Source organism: Dermochelys coriacea, chromosome 2 (assembly GCF_009764565.3).
Source record: "Dermochelys coriacea isolate rDerCor1 chromosome 2, rDerCor1.pri.v4, whole genome shotgun sequence".
Taxonomy (NCBI): domain Eukaryota; kingdom Metazoa; phylum Chordata; order Testudines; family Dermochelyidae; genus Dermochelys; species Dermochelys coriacea.
This window is the reverse complement of record NC_050069.1, coordinates 73,728,485-73,740,621: the sequence shown is the minus strand read 5'-3', so window position 1 is coordinate 73,740,621 and position 12,137 is coordinate 73,728,485. Positions and strand designations below refer to the sequence as shown.

The 12,137-nt window shown below is 42.3% G+C and overlaps 1 protein-coding gene across 2 annotated transcripts in view; it reads left to right on the top strand.

Annotated features, from left to right (window-relative positions):
• SNTG1 (syntrophin gamma 1) overlaps window positions 1-12,137 on the top strand; it is a 578,088-nt gene that overhangs the window by 160,846 nt on the left and 405,105 nt on the right. The window lies entirely within an intron of this gene.

The window sequence follows — 12,137 nt, the reverse complement described above, 5'->3', positions numbered from 1 at the left end:
TGTTGGCTTAAACTAAGCTGATTGTGTTCTTTTACATTGACAAACTGAGTTAGAAACCCTGGAAAACCTTCATATAGATTATTTTCATCATCTTGAAAATATGTGTGCTTGACAGATAAACCCAAGTCAAATAGCTGAATACTGTAAAATATTATAAATGGTCTGAAGTATTATGTATATTAGTAAAATAGTAGACAAAATTTACCAATCCACGATGGGTAAAAAGAAACCTTCACATTTGAGATCCAAGTAATCTGCATCCACAAAGTACAAGAATGTTACCCAAAATGTTTTCCAGCATATTTTATTGTTTCACACTTTTAATTTGATTGTGTGTCATTCCTTTAGTTGTATGCTGTGTTCATTTTGCCCAGATTCTTTTTGTTCGATTTTTTTTTCATTCTTCTTTATGGATGTAGAAACCAACCAGCCAAAACAAAACGAACAAACAAAAAAACTAGTGTGAACATTTGTCTTGATTATTGAGAAGCATGAAATTGTGTTGTTCATTTTCTTAAAAGTCAAGCATAGAAGGCTCACACAGGCTCATGTGTCTAACCAGATTGTAGTTCAGTGAAAACAGAAAATTAAACATCAACATTTATGCACAGGCTTATGCCTTTTTAGCTCTTGTTTTTACATAGTTTCAGTACGGATCCTCCATCTCTTAGTGGCTCTGGTTAGTGTATCACTTTCCTCCTGAGTGCCATTGATATACATGCTGTTGTTGTCATGGTATAAGAGGATGCAACAATTGTCTGACATTCTGAACGCAGTTCAGCAGATCCAGTACAAGGCATAGCCTGCATTATACACATCAAATACTAAGCATGTTGCCTCTGCAGGAGCCCTTAGGTCACAGCCAAATGAATATGACACAGCCAAATTTGACCAGCCAAAGTTTACCTTTTAAACATAAGAAATGTCGTGCCTTTACTGAACAAGAAATATCTGAGACACAGTTTGAGGCACTTCCAGCACTTCACTTGTCATAACAGACAACACACATACGAAAGCACTAGCCTATTATAGGGCTCTAGAGTACAAGGAATGATTGTTACCAATGTGTTATGCCATCGAATTTGGACATTTAAGATTTTTTTCTAAAGGACATCACACATGAAAAAATCAGACATTTCTCATTCCTGGAAATCATTTCTTGGGGCTTGGAGGTTTTACAAATCAATCAGCAAACATTTGAGTCCACTGCAGTAGCAATTTAGTCAGACATTCCCATTCCTGTACGAGTCCACTACATTTGATGAAAAAGTAATAGCAATTTATAGGAAAGAAAGTTAATCCCCTGATGTGTTTCTAATACATGAAGGGTCTTTCCACTGACTTCTGTGAGCTTTGGTTTGTGTTCTTACATATGACAATTGACCTAGCGTACAGGTGTTCCTTAACAAATTTTGAAGCTCAAGGTAAAGAGAATTTATTTTTACTATGCAATTCATTGGTCCATTTTTGGTGTATTTTGGTTAAAAAAATTGGGTAGGCAGAAATGTGTTGCTTAATTTGCCCAAAGAGTGACAGCACAGGTCCAGTTCAATTTAATGGAAGAGGCTGCACATGTCACTGAAGTGGCAGGTGACTACCTGAGAGAGGAAGCTCTTAGCATAGTGGTTAGAATAACTGAGGAAGTAGCCGCATGCATATGTGTGTGTGTGTGAGTGTGTGTGTGTGTGATGACTGAAGGAAAGAAAACAGTCTATAATGCAAGAAAAGGAATAAAAAGCTATAATTTGTAAATGGTGCTGAAATAATACTAGAACTGTACAGTCAGGTGCTTATTATTTCAGTAACTAGAAATACTGTGCTATAAAATTCCTGTGAATATTTCTTGTATTCCTTATTTTCTTATCTTAGGTGCGATATGTCACAATACAAGCTTTTTGGTTTTATTGACCTTCTTCAAGAGAGACTGAGAAAGTATCCTGCTATACTTTTGGCTGGGAAAAATGAACTTCCCCTTGGCAAAGCTGAAGGATATCATTTTCCCCTTTAAAATTGTCACAAACCTTGTAGTCTTTCCTTCTCATTCAGCTAAGTGATAGATTGCTGGAGATTATTGTTTAATGTAGTTTAAAACTTTTTCTTTAGGTAAAGACATTAGCTTATCTTTTTTTAAAAGCTTGCCACATGTTTATTTTACCATTCCAGAATAATGGAAGACATGGATAGTATAGAGGGAATAATTCACACACTACATACACACTTCAAAGTATTAGGGCTAAATCATGAAAAAAAATTAGCATGAGAAAGAATTGGTTTAGTATTCCATAGGAGTCTATGTTATGAACTTGAATCAGCTGGGCATATCTTTTAGTATTCTGTGACTACAATCATTTTAGCATTAAAATATTATGGAAAGATCTGTATTTACTCTTCAAATTTTTGTTAATCTTCATTAAATCATCTAGAACCATCCTGTATTTGATATAGGTTTATGATGAAAAGCTACTTTTCTTGCTATGAATCCCATAACAAAACCATTGTCCGATATAGTCGTGTTGTAGTTATGATTGTTGGCAGATATCCCTGGTGTATGTCTAACGACTCATCTATCCAAACAATGAATAATATGGCTGTGATTTGCAGCTGTGATTTCTTCTTTTTGATTCAGTTACATACTGTGTAATCTGACTAACTTGCATATTCACCTGGATAATTCATGGCAAACTACATGTTTTTCCTTTCTCGTGACCAGCCTCATTATCTATATTTTACAGGTAGGTCGGGGGTACTTACCTTGTGACAAGGAAACATGTCCTTGCATGGGATTAAGGTGATCAGGACATTGAATTTTATGACAGGTTTTGCTGACCATGTGGCAATTTAAATGAACTGCTGTTATAAAATTGGATTTGGCTCATTTCTAATTTTAATATATTGGGGGCTGAGGGTTATGAATAATATGTGAAGAAATACAATATAGTCCCTTTAGCTGCTTTTTGACAGAATAATGCAAAGCCATTTCAAACTTCCTGGACAAACCCTGCTACTACCCTGAAATATACTCATCGTAGTACAATTGATTTAGGAATTCTAAAGCAGAATGGATTAGGATAATAAAACACTCAGCATCTTCATTGGGAGCAGCAAGTGTTCCAGAGACTAAATATGCCGTTGGGCCTTCCGTGCCTAGATTCTATACAGATATCATGGTACCTTAGCGGTCTAGTGGGGCCTACAGGCAGGGTGGCAGGTTTGTAGATATTTGGTGGTGCCCAGAACCCGCCCCCACCCCCCCCCAAATTCCACCCAAACTCCACCCCACCTGCCTAAGGCTCTGGGAGGTAGTTTGGGTAGAGGGAGGAGGTCGGGGGTGCAGATCCTGGGCTGGGGTTTGGGGTGCAGGAGGGGTGCAGGCTCTGGGAGGGAGTTTGGGTGCAAAAGGGGTGAGAGATTGGGTTCTGTGAGGAAGTTTGGGAGGGGGAGGGGTCTGGGTGCAGGCTCTGAGATGGAGTTTGGGTGCTGGGCGCAGGCTCCAGGCAGGGCATGGGTGCAGGAGGGGGTAAGGGGTGCAGGCTCTGGGAGGGAGTTTGGAGGTGGGAGGGGATGCAGAGGGAGGGGTGTGCAGGCTCTGGGACAGGAGTTTGGGGCAGGAGGGGGTGCGGAGGGAGGGGTGCAAGCTCTAGGAGGGAGTTGGGAGTGGGAAGGGGTGTGGAAGGAGCGGGTGCAGGGGTGAGGAGTTTGGGGTGGGGCTGGGGATGAGGGGTTTGGGAGTGGGCTCAGGGCTAGGGCAGAGGATTGGGGTGAGGGCTGTAGGGTGGGGCTGTGGGTTCATGATGCAGGAGGGGGCTCAGGGCTGGGGCAGAGGGTTAGGGTGCCAAGGGATGAGGGCTCTGGCTGGGGCCAGGGATGAAAGGTTTGGGGTTTGGGAGGGGCTCAGGGCTAGGGTAGAGGGTATGGATGTGGCGGGTGAGGGCTGTGTCTGGGCTGGGGATGAGGAGTTTGTGGTGTTGGAGAGGCTCAGGATTAGGGCAAAGGGTTGGGGTGCAGAAGGGGGTGAGGGCTCTGACTGGGAGTGCAGGCTCTGGGTGGGGCAGGGCTGGGGAAGAGGAGTTTGGGGTGCAGGCAGGCTGCCCCGGGGCTGGGTCCAGAGAGGAGGACTCCCCCAGCCTTTCTCCCCACCGGCAGCAGTGAGCTTTGGGGGAGGGTTACCCTCTTCCCCTGGCAGCAACGCTCACCCCGCACCACTATCACCACACATGCTCCTAGGGCCCCTCTCAGGTCCAGGAAGCCCCCTTGCCTCCCCTGTGGTGGGTGCTGGGGTGGGGGTCTGCTATCACATGTGCGCTGCCTTCCCTGCTGCTGCCCCTCACTGTAGCCTCACTGGGGGTGAGGGATGGGGCTGCCCCCTTGCCCAGCATGGGGCAGGAGCAGTAATTGCGGGCGGTGGGCTCCCTGTGGCTGGTGGAGGGTCCTGCTGGAAAATGTAAGGGTTCGAGGTGGAAGGGCAGGGTAAGGGCAGCCTGCCCTGCCACTGGTGGCTGGGGAGCACTGGGACCCTACAGCGGCAGTTGATGCCGGAAGCCGACAGAGCGGAGGCAGTGTGGGATCTGCAGGGGAGAGGCAGGGAGCTGAGGCCCCAGGGTAGGTGCTGGGGGCAGGGGGCCAGGGGACCTCAGGGGAGGTGTGTGGGGGTGGCAGGTCGGGCCGGGGGAGAGACTCGGTCCCAATACATTGTGGAGCCGGACCCCCAGGCCCTAAATATTGCTGGAGCCCGGGCACTATGGGTCCATAAAACTCGCCGCCCCTGTCCACGGGTCTAGTGGGCTTTCTCTGGGTCTTCCTTCAGACACCTATTCATTCTAGCTACAGTTACTTGTATTCCACATAGCAGATGTATATGAAGAGTCTGGGTTCTTAGCTTAAGATGGTAACAACAGTTATCTCTTTTATAGCAACTTGATAAGATGTAGCCATCACTTGTTGATGGTATTGGAAAATGCTCGAGGTGTCATGAGGACATCTACACAATCGAGGGTCAATCTACCTTCAATATTAACTCCACTATGTATATTTTATACAGTATTCTGAAGAGTTAATTAAATAGTTAGGAAATACTCACACCAATAAAAAACTTTTTTTAAAAATCCACTTAAGGTAACTTAACTTGATCACTTCCTTGCTTTGAAAGGTTCGTATAAGAAACCTGCTTTAACATGCACATGGTGCGATACATCAATCAGACACTGCTTCTCCACAAGGGAACTCTCATTCACAACAAATGAAGAAGCCCACTACATACACCATATTAGTTTCATTAGCACTTTGAGGCATCCTGAATTCCAGCCTCACCAACCTTACCATATTTACAGTAGACTTATGGCACCAGTTAATTGCATAAGTTATTTTCATTTGTGGGGTAAATCAGTTGCCTTAATTGCCAGGAGTCCAAATGTGCAGGCTTTGGAATCTCAGAAAAAAAATAGTATTAAATAATCCTCTAAAGGTAATCTATTGGTTTTTTTTATAAATTAAGGTTCACACTTGGGATCTGATTTCTTATGGCTTGTCAGAGCTATAAACAAATTATTTAAACTAGACAGTTGCAAAGGAGGCATTCCCACCTTTTCTCTGACATAGGACAGGCATTTCTAGACTGGAGAGTTCAAAAAGAGTTCTCCAGTTATATGACACTTTCTTGGGGATCGGTCCATGACTGCAGTGTGTCTGTCTTGGGTGTTAGACAGGAGTAATCTTGGGGGGCAAACACAACATATGGGAAGACAGAAGAAAATATGTCTTGTGGGAGGTTCTTTTTATAAAACAGCTTTTGTGAAAGCTGCCCAGAAATTTAGAAGGTTGGAAGTCAGAAATAGATTAACAAGCAGAATAAAATGGGATGATAAAAATGTATTATCATGTGATTGGAACAATAAGAAACATAGCACTGGATGTCATCACCTGCAAATGGTACATATTTGTTTAGAACATAGCTGTGGGTAGTAGTACCTGAAGTTGAGGGCATGCTATATAGTTTTAACTGCCATTTGGGATGACTGCCTTGTTTACCAATGGGAAGGGAGTTTACTTTCCATGACCATTCATTCCTTGCCTATTCGGCTTAGAACTAAAGCCATTGTGTCAGATGTCATGGTGATTTTTATTATGTGTAGAACTGTCCCCTGGGTACTGTACTGGGATCACTAACTTGTTTAACACAGGACCCCAAATGTAACCATCTTTTGGTAACTGCTAGTCATTTCTGATTTAAATCAGATTTGAACTAGTATCCTAGAGATGAAAGGTTCTGTAGCCCATTACCATTGTACTATCCAGCCTTCCAAGATTTACAGGATGAAATTCTGGCTGTATTGAAATCAGTGTTAAGACTCCCCTTGATTGCTGTAGGTCCAAGTGAAAGTGCTCAATACATTGCTGTATTCGTGGACTTCCTGCATTCAAACAGACCTCCATTTTTAAGTCACATTTTGTAATGTGTATTTCTTTTTTTTAAGGAAGTGGATTAGCTCTGTAAAAAGAAAAATAAAGCAAGATTTTAACTGAGTACCAATTTTAATTTTTAGTGCATTAAACAGAACTGGATGAAAGCATGATCACTTTTTAAAGAGCTTTTTATTTTGTGTAAGTAATTGTAGAACTAGAAGCCTTTACAGTAATTTCAAGGGACTATATGGTTAGTCACTTAAGTTTGTTCAAATCAAGAGACTTACTTGCATAGTAGAATTACAGAATACTGAATAAATATGTATAGAGGAGTATCCCATGCTTTTAATAAGGACAAACAGAACTTGGATTAGCTAAACCCAATTGGGAAGTGGGCAGAGAAGACAAGGTAAGACAAAAAATTATGGCCCCTCTAGATTTCAAGTACAAAGACAAAACTACCTGATAAAAGTAGGAATGGAAAATAACACATTATTTATAGAAATAAAAATGACCATATAAACCTTTTCTATCATAAAAAGAAGTCAAATATTTGTATGATTATAATAAGAATGTTGGGATATGATTGAATGCATAGGAGTTTGGGAACATAGCAGCCCTGTAATTGTTCATGCCACTGAAATTATTTTAAAGGTTTATCATTCTGCTATACACATCCTTTCAGCTTTTAATTTAATAACAGATTAGAGACCCAAGTGCTCAGTTCAGGAACAGCAGTATTTGAAGGTACTCAGGTTTGCATCCTATGGTATTTGCACACAAAAATGTGTCATGAACCTGTGAGAATCTCATTTATTTTTGTAGCTCAAGTGAAGAGAGAGGTTTCCAAAATGTGGTGACTGTTGGATAACAGCCAGCATGCACACAAACATTTATTATCAGGAAAAAAATCAAAGTTAACATGGACTATATGTATATTCCAACTCAGACATTTTTTCTACCCCAAATAAACTATAGGCTTCTGTGACAGAAGCCATTCAAGTAACAAATAGTATCCCGGCTGCCTCAGTTCTTGCTAAATGAATCTTACTCACCTGTGACTCCTTAAATTAGCCATATCTAGGCTGGTCAGAAACCAATAACCACCACAACTATCAGGAAGTAGTTAAGGGATTCAGTGTCTTCCTTTCTCAAGCTAAGAAAACAAAAACAACAAACAAAGCCTAAATACAACCCTATCACGTGCCCTTCTCTGCAATAAGAACTTCTACCTCTTTGAGCCAGGGAAAAAGGAAAAAACTAGATAGAAACTCTCTTCCACCGTAAGTAATACGGGGTTCTTGTAGTGTTAGCTGAGCCACCCACAACATCCCCCAGAGAACATTTAATCCTTTAAATAGGGAAAGAACAATTTTTACTTTCTGCCAAGAAGAAGGGTTAGAAAAGTTAGCCACCTGTTGCTCTTTACGTAAAGAGAAGGAAAGGGGCATAAATCTTTTCTGTATCCTTCTGCATTACCTTCACTTGCTGAACTTCCACAAGAGCAAGAACTTTCTATGCAGAGAAGGAGCTACAACTTAAATAAAGAGCCATCATCAAACTAACATGGAGGGGAAAAAATAGAGCTGCCACCACATCAGGAGCTCTGGGGTTATTTAACCAAAACAAACTAACACAATTTCAAGAGCTCCTCTCCCCTGAAAGGTTTCAGAGTAGCAGCCATGTTAGTCTGTATTCGCAAAAAGAAAAGGAGTACTTGTGGCACATTAGAGACTAACAAATTTATTAGAGCATAAGCTTTCGTGAGCTACAGCTCACTTCATCGGATGCATCCGATGAAGTGAGCTGTAGCTCACGAAAGCTTATGCTCTAATAAATTTGTTAGTCTCTAAGGTGCCACAAGTACTCCTTTTCTTTCTCCCCTGGAAATCCCTGTGTTCTAAATTCCAAATAAGTAAAAAAGAATGTTAAGTAGTTCTAAAGCAGCGCAGCCAGTCATGTTCTTCCCAAGTGCAAAATTTGGCCTTTTCCATTTGTGTATGACAAGTTTCACAGCAAAATAGTAGGTTTCAGAGTAGCAGCCGTGTTAGTCTGTATTCGCAAAAAGAAAAGGAGTACTTGTGGCACCTTAGAGACTAACAAATTTATTAGAGCATAAGCTTTCGTGAGCTACAGCTCACTTCATCGGATGCATTTGGTGGAAAAAACAGAGGAGAGATTTATATACACACACACAGAGAACATGAAACAATGGGTTATCATACACACTGTAAGGAGAGTGATCACTTAAGATAAGTCATCACCACAGCAGGGGGGGGAAGGAGGAAAACCTTTCATGGTGACAAGCAGGTAGGCTAATTCCAGCAGTTAACAAGAATATCAGAGGAACAGTGGGGGGTGGGGTGGGAGGGAGAAATACCATGGGGAAATAGTTTTACTTTCTGTAATGACTCATCCATTCCCAGTCTCTATTCAAGCCTAAGTTAATTGTATCCAGTTTGCAAATTAATTCCAATTCAGCAGTCTCTCCTTGGAGTCTGTTTTTGAAGCTTTTTTGTTGAAGTATAGCCACTCTTAGGTCTGTGATCGAGTGACCAGAGAGATTGAAGTGTTCTCCAACTGGTTTTTGAATGTTATAATTCTTGACGTCTGATTTGTGTCCATTCATTCTTTTACGTAGAGACTGTCCAGTTTGGCCAATGTACATGGCAGAGGGGCATTGCTGGCACATGATGGCATATATCACATTGGTAGATGCGCAGGCGAACGAGCCTCTGATAGTGTGGCTGATGTGATTAGGCCCTATGATGGTATCCCCTGAATAGATATGTGGACAGAGTTGGCAACGGGCTTTGTTGCAAGGATAGGTTCCTGGGTTAGTGGTTCTGTTGTGTGGTGTGTGGTTGCTGGTGAGTATTTGCTTCAGATTGGGGCGCTGTCTGTAAGCAAGGACTGGTCTGTCTCCCAAGATCTGAGAGAGCGATGGCTCGTCCTTCAGGATAGGTTGTAGATCCTTGATGATGCGTTGGAGAGGTTTTAGTTGGGGGCTGAAGGTGATGGCTAGTGGCGTTCTGTTGTTTTCTTTGTTGGGCCTGTCCTGTAGTAGGTGACTTCTGGGTACTCTTCTGGCTCTGTCAATCTGTTTCTTCACTTCAGCAGGTGGGTATTGTAGTTGTAGGAATGCATGATAGAGATCTTGTAGGTGTTTGTCTCTGTCTGAGGGGTTGGAGCAAATGCGATTATATCGTAGCGCTTGGCTGTAGACAATGGATCGAGTGGTATGATCTGGATGAAAGCTAGAGGCATGTAGGTAGGAATAGCGGTCAGTAGGTTTCCGATATAGGGTGGTGTTTATGTGACCATCGCTTATTAGCACCGTAGTGTCCAGGAAGTGGATCTCTTGTGTGGACTGGTCCAGGCTGAGGTTGATGGTGGGATGGAAATTGTTGAAATCATGGTGGAATTCCTCAAGAGCTTCTTTTCCATGGGTCCAGATGATGAAGATGTCATCAATGTAGCGCAAGTAGAGTAGGGGCATTAGGGGACGAGAGCTGAGGAAGCGTTGTTCTAAGTCAGCCATAAAAATGTTGGCATACTGTGGGGCCATGCGGGTACCCATCGCAGTGCCGCTGATTTGAAGGTATACATTGTCACCAAATGTGAAATAGTTATGGGTCAGGACAAAGTCACAAAGTTCTGCCACCAGGTTAGCCGTGACAGTATCGGGATACTGTTCCTGACGGCTTGTAGTCCATCTTTGTGTGGAATGTTGGTGTAGAGGGCTTCTACATCCATAGTGGCTAGGATGGTGTTTTTAGGAAGATCACCAATGGACTGTAGTTTCCTCAGGAAATCGGTGGTGTCTCGAAGATAGCTGGGAGTGCTGGTAACGAAGGGCCTGAGGAGGGAGTCTACATAGCCAGACAATCCTGCTGTCAGGGTGCCAATGCCTGAGATGATGGGGCGTCCAGGATTTCCAGGTTTATGGATCTTGGGTAGCAGATAGAATACCCCAGGTCGGGGCTCCAGGGGTGTGTCTGTGCGGATTTGTTCTTGTGCTTTTCAGGGAGTTTCTTGAGCAAATGCTGTAGTTTCTTTTGGTAACTCTCAGTGGGATCAGAGGGTAATGGCTTGTAGAAAGTGGTGTTGGAGAGCTGCCTAGTAGCCTCTTGTTCATACTCCGACCTATTCATGATGACGACAGCACCTCCTTTGTCAGCCTTTTTGATTATGATGTCGGAGTTGTTTCTGAGGCTGTGGATGGCACTGTGTTCTGCATGGCTGAGGTTATGGGGTAAGCGATGCTGCTTTTCCACAATTTCAGCTCGTGCACGTCGGCGGAAGCAGTCTATGTAGAAATCCAGGCTGCTGTTTCGACCTTCAGGAGGAGTCCACCCAGAATCCTTCTTTTTGTAGTGTTGGCAGGAAGGTCTCTGTGGGTTAATATGTTGGTCAGAGGTGTGTTGGAAATATTCCTTGAGTCTGAGACGTCGAAAATAGGATTCTAGGTCACCACAGAACTGTATCATGTTCGTGGGGGTGGAGGGGCAAAAGGAGAGGCCCCGAGATAGGACAGATTCTTCCGCTGGGCTAAGAGTATAGTTGGATAGATTAACAATATTGCTGGGTGGGTTACGGGAACCATTGTTGTGGCCCCTTGTGGCATATAGTAGTTTAGATAGCTTAGTGTCCTTTTCTTTTGTAGAGAATCAAAGTGTGTTTTGTAAATGGTTTGTCTAGTTTTTGTAAATTTAGTTTTTGAATTTAGCCGTATAGAGTGGAAATCTGTCAACTTCATGAAAAAACTCGCACAGATACAGACAGACATCATCTTCCTCTCCAAATGCAAACAGATGGACATCATACCGAAAGGACTGAAGGTAAAAAATCCATTACAATCTACATACCACACAGACTATGCCGACAGCTTGTGCCACACACTCTCAAGGAAACTGCGGAATCACCTGATCAACATCCTCTACAGCAAACAGGGAAAGATTAAGAATGAACTCTCAAAACTGGATACTCTCATAAAGAACCAGCCTTCCACACAAACTTCCTTGTGGCTGGACTTTACAAAAACTAGACAAGCCATTTACAAAACACACTTTGATTCTCTACAAAAGAAAAAGGACACTAAGCTAAATATGTATGCATTGTTATTAATACTGAGTGTATAGGTGGTTGAGAGGAAGACCTTAGGAAACAGTCAATGGACCTTTCTTAGTAGGTAGGAGGAGAATGAAGGCAGGAAATTGATTGGTTTGCACAATGATGGGAAGGAAAAAATAGATGGATCTGATGTTTCACCACCACCACTGAACTTCAAAGGAATATATAATCTCTAAATGAACAGAAGCATATGCATGTGTAGTTTAGCTCCAGAAATCAAGAAATGGCAAAGTTGAGGCTGCTTGAAGAACATTTTCTCTGTTCCGTGTGCAGGTTTTGCAAAAGTCTTTCATTATATGATCACTTAATTTTTCTCCAGTTATCCAGCATACACTCATGCATTTTTTCTTACATGTTAGATACACGTGTTAATGTGGTATACTTTGTTGTTCTTTATACTTATATATTTGTCAAGTTTGTATATGATGTTTTCTCTTGGAGGAATGTTGTTTTCCATTTACTATCAGAGAACTCTATAGGAAGAGATGTGCATAGTCTGAGGATTGCAGCAGACAGCTTGACTTGAAATGAAAAATTGAAAGATATGGCACAATTAATGAACAGCCATAGGAATATTAAAACCTTAAGATTGAAAGATACACTAG